General features: G+C 54.8%; 1 protein-coding gene across 2 annotated transcripts in view; it reads left to right on the top strand.

The window, feature by feature from the left end:
- The window catches only part of TTC28 (tetratricopeptide repeat domain 28), a 483,355-nt gene that overhangs the window by 404,040 nt on the left and 65,305 nt on the right, over positions 1–14,010 (top strand). The window lies entirely within an intron of this gene.

Here is a 14,010-nt window from a genome sequence, read left to right as displayed (position 1 = left end):
CCCTCGCCCCCACTGTGAACACCCATGCTGTTCAAAGCTTGGACTCCTCAGCCACATGCAAGTCCACAACTGATGAGCCTGTGTAAGCTCAGGACGTCACTGTTGGACACGACGGATTACCTACCTTAAGTGGATATGGAGAACAATTGGTCACCGTTCTCTTTGTAACAGTCCTTAACATATTGGAAGACGGTTCTCAGGTCCCTGATCTTCTCTTTACAACACTAAACACAACCATTTTTTCAACTTTTCCTCAAGGTCACCTTTTCTCAGCCCTGTATCATTTTCACTGGTCTCCTGTGGACACTCTCCAATTTATCCAGGTATTTGCTGAAGTGTAGCACCCAGAATTGGACATAGTACTCCAGTTGAGGCCTCACCGGTGTTTATTAGAGCCAGACAATGTACTCCCATGAGTTATGTTGGATAGTCCTATTAATACACCCCCGAAATGGTATTAGCCTTTTTTCACAGCTGCATCACTGTGTTGACTCACATCCAGATTTCTTTCAATAGCGTTACCCCCAAGCTAGTTTTATCCCAGTTATTTTCATTTTGCTGACTTCAAGTCAGTTCTCCAGTTTGTCAAGGTGGTCTTGGATTCTAATCCTGTGAAAGTGCTTGCAACCCCTCCCACCTTGGAGTTACCTGGAAGTTTTATACACATCCTTTCCACTCCATTATCCAGTTCATAAATGGATAGTCCTGGTCCCAGGACAGACCCTTTGGGGACCTCACTGGAAATGTTTTTTGTTGCTAGTTTTCATATGTTTAACTAGTTGCTTTTCACATTCTTTCTTGGCCTCTCTCTTATACTATTACACTTAGGCTACGTCTACACGTGTATGCTACATCGAAATAGCTTATTTCGATGTAGTGACATCGCAATAGGCTATTTCGATGAATAGCGTCCACACGTCCTCCAGGGCTGGTGCTGTCGACGTTCAGTGTCGACGTTGGGCAGCACCACATCGAAGTAGGCGCTGCGGGGGAGCGTCTACACGGCAAAGTAGCACACATTGAAATAAGGGTGCCAGGAACAGCTGCAGACAGGGTCACAGGGCAGACTAGCACTTCCGGGGCAACAGCTAGCCGCTCCCTTAAAGGGCCCCTCCCAGACACACTCAGCCTGCACAGCATGCGGTCTGCAGAGCCACAGGCACGCACACCTCGAGCAACGCAGTCATGGACCCCCAGCAGCAGCAGCAGCAGCAGTAGCCGGAGGTCCACACAGCCGCCCCTGTAGGAGCAGTGCTCTCCCTGCTCAATGCCATGCAGGAGGCAGCTGATCACATCCTAGCCACAGAGGAGGAGAGGCCCGCAGCGGAGGAGGAAGCAACCCCCAACCCTGCAGCACCCCACCCCACCCCCCGCCTCACACGCTGCCGGCTGTGGAGCTACCCCACCAGCACCGACTGGTGGGAGCGGCTGTTGCTCAGAGAGTGGGATGATGACTGCTGGCTCAGGAACTTTCGCATGAGCCGGCAGACATTTCTGGAGCTATGCCAGTGGCTCACCCCTGCACTGAGGCACCAGGACACCTTCATGCGGCGTGCCCTCACTGTGGAGAAATGGGTCGGCATCGCTGTCTGGAAGCTGGCCACTTCAGACAGCTACTGATCCGTGGGCCAGCAGTTTGGCGTCGGCAAGGCCACCATCGGGGCTGTCCTCATGGAGGTAAGAGGACCCACGGGGGGAGGGGGAGGCAGCCCTGGCAGGGGAGGGGAGGGGAGGGGGGCCCTGGCAGGGGAAGGGAGGGGAGGGGAGGGGAGCCCTGGCAGGGGAGGGCCACACACACCCTGCACACCCCTCACTGGTGCTCTCCCATGTGCTTCCCCTGCAGGTCGTCCGCGCCATCAACGCCCTGCTCCTCCACAGGCTCGTGAGGTTTGGGGACCCGGATGCCGCCATCGCAGGCTTTGCCACCCTGGGCTTCCCCAATTGCTTTGGGGTTCTGGATGGGACCCACATCCCCATCCGCGCCGTGGAGCACAGTGGAGGACGCTACCTAAACCAGAAGGGCTATCACTCAGTGGTCCTCCAGGCCTTGGTGAACAGCCGGTGCTGCTTCCTGGACATATATGTGGGCTGGCCTGGCAGCACCCACGACGCCCGGGTATTCCGGAACTCGGGCCTGTGCCGCCGGCTGGAGGCAGGGACCTACATCCCCTAGCGGGAGATCCCTATGGGGGACACCACCATGCCCCTCTGTGTCATTGCAGATGCGGCATACCCCCTCCAGCCCTGGCTCATGCACCCTTACACGGGCCATCTGTCAGCCAGCCAGGAGCGCTTCAACCTGCACCTGAACCACGCGTGCCAGGTGGTGGAGCGCACATTTGGCTGCCTCAAGGGGCGCTGGAGGTGTCTCCTCACCCGCTTGATGCGGGCCCCACTAACATCCCCCAGATTGTGGGCGCATGCAGCGCTCTCCACAACCTCGTGGAAAGCAAGGGGGAGGCCTTCTTTCAGGGCTGGGCTGTGGAGACCGGCAGGGCCGATGTGCAGCCACCCGCTGCCCCCAGTCGCCAGGTGGACCCCGAAGGGACCCGGGTCCGGGAGGCCCTGCGGGCCCAGTTCAACGAGGCCGCAGGGTGAACGCTGGCAGGCCCCCCACTGCACACCCCCCATCTTCCACAACACTCCCTGCCCCTACGCCACACCACAGAGCACCCAAGAGCGCACGCCCCCCACTTTTCTTGTAAATAAAAACAGACGTGTTTTTCGTCAAACCAGAATATATATGTTGAACTCTTCTTCTTATAACTATGTACAGCCAAAATAAATATTATATATATACGTATTATAAGATGAAACGAAAAAAAGGGGAAGACAAGGAAGGGGAGAACTATTTACATGGGGGGGCAGGTATCATCCTAACATAACAGAACAGGGGTCTAATACAAACTATTTACAAAACAAGTGAGGGGGATATATACAAAGGGGGGGGGCCGCGTCCTGGGCCCCACACCCCCGAATGTCCAGACCTGGGGGTGGGCGGCCGTGACCCGCGCCTCAGCCGCAGCCCATGCCGGGGCTGGCTGGGGGCCAGGCGGACCAGGAGATAAGGCAGGCGGGTGTCAGCTGGCCCCAGGTCCCCCTCGTTGGGTGGGCCCTCAGTGGCGGATGGCAGTGCGATGGCGGGTGGAGCAGGCACGGCGGGCAGAGTGGTGGCCGGCGCGACATGGGGGGCCAGGTAGTCTGCTATGCACTCAAAAGTGCACATAAAGGCCCCCCATGCCTCCTGGCGCCAGGCCAGCACCCGCTCTTGGAGCTGGAGGCGCCTCTCCTCCACCCGCAGACACTTCTCGGAGACCTCCAGCTGCCGACGAAGGATCGCCAGCAGCTGGGGGTCCGTCGCCATCCGGGGGTGGTGCTGGCTCCGCCGTCGTCCCCGCCCTGGGGCCGGTCGGTGCTCCGCCGAGGGGCTGGCCTGGAGTGATGGCCCCGGTGGGCTCTCCAGGACTACTGACACCTCGCCGGCGCTCTCCGGTCCTTCTGATGGTGCAGCTGCGGAACACGGGGGGAAGAAGAGTGGAGACAGCCGTTAGTGTGGCCCCTGAGCCATGGCCCTTGTCCCCCCACCCCTCTGCTGCTGGTTCCCCATCCCCGTCAGATGCTGCTGCTGCTGCTGCTGCTGATGGGTGTCCCACCGCCTCCCCCCGGGGGACCCTAGGTTCCGCTCCCCCCATGCCCAGGGATGGGGCATGGCACTGTCCTGCTGGGGGGGCAGGGGCTGATGCACTCTTCTGAGGGACATGCCACTGCTGTCCTTGGGGCCATGGTCATCTGGGCATGGGGAGGGCCCTGGCCATATCTGTTACCCCGCCCCTCAACCCCGGGGGTGTGCACCGGGGGGGTACATACCTGATGGTCCACTCCCACGGTCGGGGGACACCCGGTGGGCGGACGCCCGGCTGGAGCTCCATGATGGCAGGATTATTTGGAGCCCCCCATCGCTGGAGGAGGACTCCCCCTCCTCCTCCTCCTCCTCCGGTGCCCCAGGGATGGGCTCCTGGGGGGGCCCCTGGGGTGCGGGGATTACCTCCGGGGCTCATCGGCCGACGTATCAAGCGTGGTCGGAGGGGAGGAGGTGTGCTGGGGGCCCAGGATGGCCCTGAGCTCCCTGTAAAAGGGGCAAGTGACGGGGGCATCCCGGGCCCGGGCGTAACCCTGCCGCAGCTCCTTCACCTTACTCCTCACGTGGTCAGGAGTGCGGGCAGGGTGACCCCGGGCGGCCAGGCCCTCGGCCAGCCAAGCGAACGCATCCGCGTTCCGCCTCTTGCTTCCCATTACCTGGAGCACCTCCTCCTCACTCCAGAGCCCCAGCAGGTCCCGAAGCTCGGCCTCTGTCCAGGAGGGGCCCCGCTGCCACTTCCCAGCCTGGCTGCCGGTCTGGGAGCCCTGGCTCCGCTTGGGTGGGTGCCCTGGGGGTGTTTAGGTGGCTGGGGGGCGGCCATCGCAGCAGTGGGGGGTTGTTATGGCTGCAGAGGAGCGTGCAGGCTGGCTGCGTGGCTGGGCTGCCGCCTGCACGCTCTCTCAGCTTCCTGCACAGGAAGGCAGGGGGCGGGGACCTTTAAGGGGCCGCTGCACGCAGTGACCATCGAGCTCAGGGGCTGGAGAGAGCGTCTCTGAACACCTCAGCTGATGGCTGCCATGGCGGACCCCTCTATTTCGATGTTGCGGAATGCGCAACGGCTACACGTTCCCTACTTCGACGTTGAGGATCCTGATGAGGATCCTGATGAGGATAGCGACTTTGACGTCTCGCCGCCTTACGTCGATGTCAACTTCAAAATAGTGCCCACCACGTGTAGCCGTGACGAGCGCTATTTCAAAGTTGGCGCGGCTACTTCGAAGTAGCCAGCACGTGTAGATGTGGCTTTGATTTGCCAGAGTTTATGCTGCTTTGTTTCCTTGCTATTTTCCTCCTGGTAGGTTGAATTTAAAGAACCCACCCTAAGGTCACAACACCAGGCAATCTGTGTGAGTTGGCCCACCAGGAGGGTTTTCTCTCATGTCTACCGTTCCTGTATTGAGGCTTGTCATTCAGCCCTCTCCTCTGGTCACACTACAATGGCAAATGGTTTACTATGGCAGTGAGCCTGAGGAAATAATCATTTCTGGCTCAGCAAATGAATGACGAGGCTGGGGGCATCTGATGATAGCTAGTAGGAAAATGTTTGTGCCGAGGAGGTGGAGGCAGAAGCAAGTGCCCTTGGCAGCTGCTAGGAACCTGCACTGCAGCCACCGATTCACTGGCTGGGAAGGAGTGTCCTTCAGAAATAAGTTTATCAGGATTTGTGGGAATGGAGGGAGGCAGGACCTCATTGTGTGTCCCCAGTGTGGCATGCAGCTTTGTCACTAAGTGGATTATGGGACTGAGAAGACAGCAAGGTACAAATAGCTAAGGCTGGAGCTCCTGGTCTGTCCCACAGCTCTCCAAGGGCTTAGTATGATTTTCAGGAGAGAAGCTTCCTTACTCAGCATACAGTGCAGGAATGACACAGACTGAGTCTCAGAGAGGTAGCCATGTTAGTCTGTAGCTTTAAGAACAACAAGAAGTCCTGTGGCACCTTATAGACTAACAGATATTTTGGAGCATAAGCTCTCGAGGGCAAAGATCCGCTTCATCAGATGCATCAGACTGAGTCTGTTCACTCTGTGGCTTGAACTTCACACACCACTTTGAAGCTACTTCCCAGAAGGTACCATGTAGGGCTCTCCCTTGCTTGTTGTCACCAGACTTGAGAGTGCCAGACCATCAAAAGAGAGGAGAGCCTCTGTTCTCTCAGGCTCCCTGACCCTGCTCTCTGTGAGTTATTCTCTCCCTGCCAGCAAAGAGCCGAGAGTGTTAAATGTGAAACACAGCAGGGGGGTTAGCAAAAGCTGGAAGACTGCTGTTTGACTTTGAATCCCCAGTTCATGGCCTAGCCAGGTTTATTTTGCTGTCTTTAAAGGCAGAGCACAGCTGCCTGGTTGCCTCTGGGGAGAGGGGATTCCCAAGCATCCCTCTGGTAATGTTCATAGTTTTCCACACACCATCCCAGGGCATTCAGCAAGAAGCTGCAGTTCTGTGAATGAAGTACCTTCATCCTGTGGCATTAGAGGATCATGTCTGCATTCAATAAGATCCCTGCAGCAAAAACACTGGCCAAAGGACTTTTGAAATTTCCTTGCCTCCCTGTCTGGACAGGTGATTCCCAAGGGGTCTCGGGGGCCTGCTGTGTGGGGCAAATGAATTCATGTTTCTTCTTTGAGTGTCCCCGTGGGTGCTCCACGTTAGGTGTCGGGCTCGCCCCGGCGCCGCAGGTCGGATCTTCCAAGCAGTTTCTGCCGGACCGCGCATGCGCCGGTGCGCGCCACTCCCTTGCGCACTCCCAGCCACATGCGCGATCCGGTCCCCGCCAGTTCCTCTTTAACTGCCATCGGCTGCAGACGGAATCCGCTCAGGCTACGGCCAGAGTTAGCATATTTAACGTTTTTAATTGTTTTAAAGTTTCTTCAGTCTTAGATTAAGTTAGTTGGCTGTTGTTTTCAAAAAAAAAGAAAAAAAAAAAAAACAAAGAAAGAAAGGAAAGGAATTCAAAGCTTCCAATCCTAGTAACAAGCGGAGCACCGGAGGCCAGGAGCCTAGGGCCATTAGCCCTCCTGCCGCGGCAGGCTTTATCTGAGAGGGGAACAAGCACAGAGAAGGTGCTAAGTACCCTATTAACAACTCAAAGACTCACCACAATGTCCTCTTCAGGATTCAAGAAGCGTGAGTCGTGCCACGAGGCGATGCCAGCATCTGATGGGCACAGTCAGTGCATAAGGTGCTTGGGGGAATCCCATGTCACTCAGAAATGTTCCTTCTGCGCCAAGTTAACAGCCAGAGCAAGGAAGGACAGGGAAATGCGGCTGAAAATGCTGCTGTTTGACAAGGCCCTCCAGCCAGACGTGCCGGAGCGGCCGCAGCAGGAGGGACCCTCCGAGGCCCATAAAAGGAAAGCCGCGTCCCTAACCCCATCAGCGCAAAAACGGAGGAAAATCTCCCCAACCCGATCCCTGCCGGCAGCAACAGCGAGCGGGACGGGTGGAGCGCACAGCCCCCAGCTGCAGCTACAGCTGATCGGCGGTGACGTGGAGACGCACGTGGCGGAGGTTCAGCCTCCGGTGATCAAACAGCTGCCCCGCACCGAGGGCAGGGCGGCGGCCAAGCAAGCGCCGGAACTGGCGGCACCGCAAACAGCAGCACCGAGCCCCGGGGAACCAGCGGCGCAGAGCGCACAGGCACGCGGCCTGCAGGCACCGGGGGAGACCGTCTGCGCGGCACCGCTGAGGAGCGTGCTGAGCGCGGTGCAGACTACAGGGCCGAAATCCCCGATGTGTCAGGGGGCAGAGCCACCCCCACAGGGGAGGGGAAAGGCAGCACAGAAAACATGGCACCGCAATCCCTCTCCATACAGGGCTGCAGAGCTGCTTTCTCTGAGCCCTCCGCTAGTGCTGCGGACTCCAACGAGAAGGCAGGGGTCACCCCTAGCCTATCTGGAGCCCCCATCTCCATTTCTACAGCCAGCCTCCCCATGGCTTGGACCACCTTCGCCCTTCTTGGGCTTCGAGCCACTTGAGTATTATCACAAACCGGTCTCTCCAGCGTCCCAGGTCTCCAGAAGATCTCGCTCCCCCAGATATAGGGGGTATGCACCAAGGGAGTGGTCCAGGTCACCATCCCAGGAGCAGTGCCTGTGTTGCCATGGTCACCCCTATCATGCGGGGCATAGACACTATAGGCATACTACCAGGGACAGATCCCCACAGACGGTTCCGTATCCCCGAGGGCAATCGCGAACGGGGACAGAGACTCATATATCTCAGGGGGAGTTGGTTCTGGAACCCCGGGATTTTCCCTCGCAAGCTTCTAGCGAGCGGGTGTACCACCGTCAACAGGACCCGTAGGGGTCCAGAGAGGTGTACCCTAACGATTCCTCGTTGTCTTCCCCGGATGAGGCTACGGCCCCGGGGGACGTCCATCCTCCGGACGATCTCAAACAGTTCCGAGAGCTGTTTAAAAGGGTGGCCTTCACGCAAGGCATCCAGACAGCAGAGGTGCAAGAGAAGCACCATAAGCTCCTTAAAAATCTGAGACCTCCGGCCTCCTCTAAAATAGCCATACCGCTTGACGAAGCAATCTTGGAGTCCGCCACCACGATATGGCAGACCCCTGCCACTATTCCGCCTGTCCACAAGAGAGCGGACAAGAAATACTTCGTGCCGGCGAAGGGCATGGAGTTCCTATTCAGCCACCCGCAACCAAATTCTCTGGTGGTAGAATCGTCTCAACAGAGATCAAAAACATCTCAGTTCAAAACAGGGGGAACGGACAAAGATGGCAAGAAACTAGAGCTGTTCGGCAGAAAGGTCTACTCCTCCTCCACCCTACTGTTGAGAATGGCGAATTACGCAGCGCATCTAGCGAACCACAATTTCGACAACTACTCTAGCTTAACCTCCCTCATGGACTCGCTTCCAGAGGACAAAAAACCGGTGCTCAAGGCTATCGTGCAAGAAGGCTACGCGGCCTCAAGGACGGGAGTTCCGATCGTCCTAGTCATAGCAGATACGGCAGCACGCTCAACAGCTACGGCAGTGGTCGTGAGCAGGGAGTCCTGGCTCCAGACATCGGGTATCCCGAGGGATATGCAGGCGGAGATCGTTGATCTCCCCTTTGACACGGAGAAGCTGTTTGCAGTATCAACCACAGCGTCCCCAGTACCACAGGGGCTACAAGCAAGGGCAACATCAACAGCACCAACAGTACAGAACTCCCAGGCGACGTTCTCAACAGAGCCGTGCGTCTTCGGGGCAGGGCCAAAGGCCACAAGTTTGACACACAGATCAAGGGCTGCACTATCGTTACCATCGCGCAATGTCATCCTAAGCTACTGTTCCACCATCGCCTCCGACCATTCTACGACCAGTGGCAAAAGATCACCACAGACAAATGCGTACTGGAGATCATGGCCACGGGTTACGCAATTCCCTTCCAGTCACTCCCACCGCCACGACCTCCACCCAGACCCCACCTAAAGGACGCCTCCCACGAAGCGAGACTCAAGCAGGAGGTAGGCCATCTTATGCTTATAGGGGCAGTGGAAAGAGTGCTGGAGCAACTCCGAGGGAAAGGGTTCTACTCAAGATACTTCCTCACAGAGAAAAAGACAGGAGGCTGGAGGCCCAGCCTAGATCTTCGAGGCCTCAACCGGTACTTGCGCAAGCATCGCTTTTGGATGATCACAGTCGCCTCTATACTTACGGCACTGGACGATGGAGATTGGTTCACAGCCCTCGACTTACAAGATGCGTATTTCCACATAACTATTCACTCGGCTCACAGGCGTTTTCTCCGGGTTATGGTAGGCAAAGAACATTTTCAGTACAAGGTTCTGCCGTTCAGCCTCTCCTCGGCCCCCAGAGTCTTCACCAAGACCTTGGCAGTGCACAGACAGGGGGTGTTTATATTCCCATATGTGGAAAAAAAAAAAAAAAAAAGAAGACTGCCTACTGAAAGGGGCCTCGAAGGAGGAGGTACTTCTCATGATACGCGTCACAGCAGACACGTTCTCTTCACTGGGCCTAGTCATCAATCTGTCAAAATCAAAGATAGACCCCGCACAGAACATAGAGTTCATAGGGGCACATATAAATTCCATCACAGCAAGGGTTTATCTACCAGATGCCCGCATTCGCGCCATTGGTTCCCTCGTGCAAGTCATCACCTTCAGCCCTATGGTGCCGGTTCTGACGTGCTTACAGCTGCTGGGCCACATGGCAGCAGCAACATTTGTGGTACAGAATGCCCAATTGCATAGGCGTAGCATGCAGCACTGGCTGGTGAGCGTCTACAAACTGGCAGCACACACTGTCCACAGGGTGGTGTCGCCCACGACAGAGGTGCGCAGATCCCTGCAATGGTGGGTGAACCCCAAGAACATGCTAACAGGGGGTGCCCTTTCACCAACCACAAATATCTGTTTTTCTCACTACTGACGCCTCCCACATAGGGTGGGGAGCACACATGGGCGAAAAGGTGACGCAAAGACTGTGGTCCTCCACGGAACAGTCACTGCACATAAATATACTGGAGCTCAGAGCAGTGTTCAACGTCTGCAAACACTTTCGAGACCTTATACAAGGCAAGTAGTCGGGATCAGTACAGACAATACCTCCACCATGTTTTATATAAATCAGCAAGGAGGAGCTCGGTCCCGTGCCTTATGTGCGGAAGCAGTCCGATTGTGGAACTGGTGTATCGCCAACAATATAACCTTAAAAGCCTCGTATTTACCGGGCGCTCACAATGTGAAGGCAGACCAGCTGAGCAGGCGCTTCACACTCACACACGAGTGGCAGATCCGTTCCGATCTGCTACGACCGATTTTTCACGCATGGGGTTTTCCCCAGGTAGACCTGTTTGCCACTCAACACAACAAGAAGTGCCCACAATACGGCTCCAGGGCAGGACTGGGACGGGGGCCACTGGGGGACGCATTTGCGATCTCGTGGAGGGGCCCCCTGCTCTACGCCTTTACTCCCACAGTGCTTATCCACAAAGTCTTGCAGAAAGCCAGGAGAGAGAGAGCCCGAATGATCCTAGTAGTCCCAACGTGGGATTGACAGCAATGGTTCCCCTTACTCCTGCGCATGTCGGACTGTCCACCGATGCCCCTCCCGGTGGTGCCGGATCTGCTCACGCAGCCCAGGGTTCCATAGTGCATCCACACCCCCGAGGCCTGCGACTGCAAGCATGGTTAATCATTGGCTCAGCTCCCTAGAGAGCACGCGTACGGAGGGAGTGCAACCAGTCCTAGAAAGTAGCAGGAGGACTTCCACCAGGAAACCCTATAAGCAAAAATGGACTCGATTCACTGCATGGTGTTCTACCAAGCAATTAGCCCCCCTTGCTGCGCATATACCTGTAATACTAGAGTATTTACTGGACCTCAAGAGAGGCGGACTCTCCCTATCCTCGTTGAAGGGTCCACCTTGCCGCTATATTGGCTTTCAGACATGAAGAGGAAGGGCACACAGTGTTTGCCCATTCCATGGTTACCAGGTTCCTCAAAGGGCTGGTAAACCTATACCCCCCTCGGAAACCGCTTCCACCTTCGTGGAGCTTGGACCTGGTGCTTAATGCGCTAACGGGACCACCATTTGAACCCTTAGCCACGGTTTCCCTCAGTCTCCTTACGATAAAGACGACCTTTCTTCTTGCAATCACGTCAGCTCGCAGGGTGAGCGAGCTTGCGGCAGTCATGACAACGCCACCCTGCACAGTAATTTCCAAGGAGGCGGTAACCTTACGGCTGCATCCAGCCTTTGTTCCCAAAGTTTCTTCAGAGTTTCGTATTAACGAACCTATAGTTTTACCTTCGTTATCCAAAGCCTCATAACTCCAACAAAGAGGCGCGCCTATAGCTCCTGGATGTGAGGAGGGCGCTGGCTTTCTATATAGACAGGACTAAGTCCTTCCGGAAAACAGATAGACTCCAAGTCTCTCTCGCTCCCAAATCAAAAGGAGAAGGTCTCTCTTCGCAGAGAATCTCGAAGTACATCGTATCCTGCATAAAAATGTGCTACAAACTCAAAAAGACTCCTTTACTGGCCACGCCCAGGGCTCACTCCACTAGGGCGGTGGCGGCATCAACAGCCTTTTTCAAGGGCATTGCGCTAAAAGACATCTGAAGAGCGGCGACGTGGTCATCCTATGACACCTTCGCCAAGCATTATGCCCTACACAGGGTATTCCAAGAGGATACCCGTCTCTCGACAGCGGTCCTCTCGGGGACAAGCTGCACATGATCCGATTACCCACCTCCCATTTCACAATCTGCCTTTCCTCCTTGGTTTGTCATTCGTCCTTAAAGCCACAAACATGTAGCCTTTAGAGAGGGAGAGCACAGGTGTGCAGGGGAAGAGAAACAAAGAGGCAGACATATATTCTCATGCACAGACGGATGTGCACGCATTTGCAAGATAGGCATATGTGCACCATCAAATCAACTTTTCACGTGGGTGTTTGCATGCCTTGAATACACAACACCTGTGCCAGCACAAATGCACCCATATGGCAGAGTGAGGGCCTGACATAGTGACAGAATAAAGATCAGGGGTGTTGTTTTTGCAGAGCACCCTGAGTGTGGCATTGGGTTCACCCAGCCTCCATCCCAGCTGCTCTCGTGGACATTTTCATTTCTGGGGAGAACCATAGCAGGCAGATGCCATCAAACAGCAGACTCTGTTTTCCGCTGGCAGTAACCAGACCCACTGTGTTCCAAGTGCCCACTCTGGAGGGCATATGCATAGCTCCTAAGATTTGGGCAGCTCTGTGTGAGGCATCTATGCAAATCATGTACTATTGGCAGAGAGGTGGGTGGGTTACAATTGCACACAACGTAACTTGTTAATACATTTTCCTTAATTCCTTCCCCCTCCACGCACACACACAAACGCCCCACACCTCAGGGACATATGTACCAAAAGGTGTTCAAAGAGTGTTATTTAGGATGCAAAGTCAAACACGAGTAAGATGAAAAATGCCAGATGTGTGCAACATTACTGCCGCCCTTGTTGTGGATCCCGTGCGAAGAATTTGGCACATTCAGTCTGAAAGCCAGTGTGGTCATGTGAGATTTGGCTTTGTTGCCACCTCTGCTAATTGTCCTTATGCAGCTGAAGTGACCGGTCTCTGAACTAGGTGGATGATAGTTGCCTTCTCCAGTGATAGGATTTGAGGATGTGGTTAACAGCAAGGCTAGTGAAATGTCTGGGAGAGTGCGTGCTGGAGAATGTGGGCTATTACTTAGCCCTCCTGCCTCATGGCACAGTATATTCTGCTGCAGGGGATTGTTTGTGGTTCTTGGTTCCTTGACAGTGTACCCAGGATGCAGTGCTGTGTGAATGTCGAGAGACTATCTGGGCCAAAGGTGTTGATCTGACCCAGTCACTGTCCAGCACTTATTCTAAACAAGGTTCTGGGGGAAACCTCAGTCTGCTAGGTACTCTGGTGCAAACACCAGCTAAAGTCCTTATAAACTTTTCTTAGAGACACAGGAAAGACAAAGAAAAGAGTTCAGCCACCTGAAATGTAAAGTATCAAGTCAGGGGTTTGTTTTACCAGCACCCCTTAGCTGTAGTGAGTTTTTAAAAAGGAAAGCCCCACTACCTCTGTTGGCTCGTTGTTTAGATGGTATCAAAGACTGTAAGAACTGTTCTTTTATCAGAAGAGAGAAGGGGTTAAGCTTGGTTAGCGCTGACAAGTCTGATCCTGTTTCCTGAGAAGACAAAATAAGACAAAGGGAAAAGAAAGGAAAGAAAGGAGTGAAACTGAAGATTTTGTGTCTGGTGTTGATTTTCACCTATAACCACAGAAGCCAGGGAGGTGGTTTTACAGCCACAGCAAGACCTGACAAATTTGTTTATGGTTGTTTAGGGCACTGCTTTTATCACCTCTTTCTGGTCAGAGGCTTACAGCATTGTTGCAAAATATACAGTCTTGGCCAGCTAACTCAGACTTGTGTTGGACAGGAAGCAAAAGAAGAGGGATTGAGAAAAGAAGATATAAGGTGATGGAGGGAAAGGACTCATGGGAAGTAGGGGCTGAGAGACAAAGACTCCCTTCCAAGTTTATGTTTGGGATTTAGCCAGAGCCAGTGCAGGTAGCAGTATCATCTGGGTCTGATCAGGACCAAGAAGGTGGAGGGTGGCAGCCATGAAGGTGAAGTTCATGCCTTCCCCTTCTCTCATCTTCAGTCAGCCAGCATCAGCCTCTCTCTGTTCATTATTTTCTGCTCCAGAGTCTTTTTCGTAAAAACCCAAAGGCAGTGATGGTGGCCCAGTTTTTAAACAGCAGGCAGGAATGAGAGAGCGGGTCTTCACATATGCCTGTGCAGCCAGTGCCGAGCATATCCGCCAGACTTGTCAGCCCTGTAGGGGCCAGCTGAGTGCATTGCAGCTTGTCACTACTCTGAT

Source organism: Carettochelys insculpta, chromosome 18, assembly GCF_033958435.1.
Source record: "Carettochelys insculpta isolate YL-2023 chromosome 18, ASM3395843v1, whole genome shotgun sequence".
Taxonomy (NCBI): Eukaryota; Metazoa; Chordata; order Testudines; family Carettochelyidae; genus Carettochelys; species Carettochelys insculpta.
This window is presented reverse-complemented; position numbering and strand designations above follow the sequence as displayed.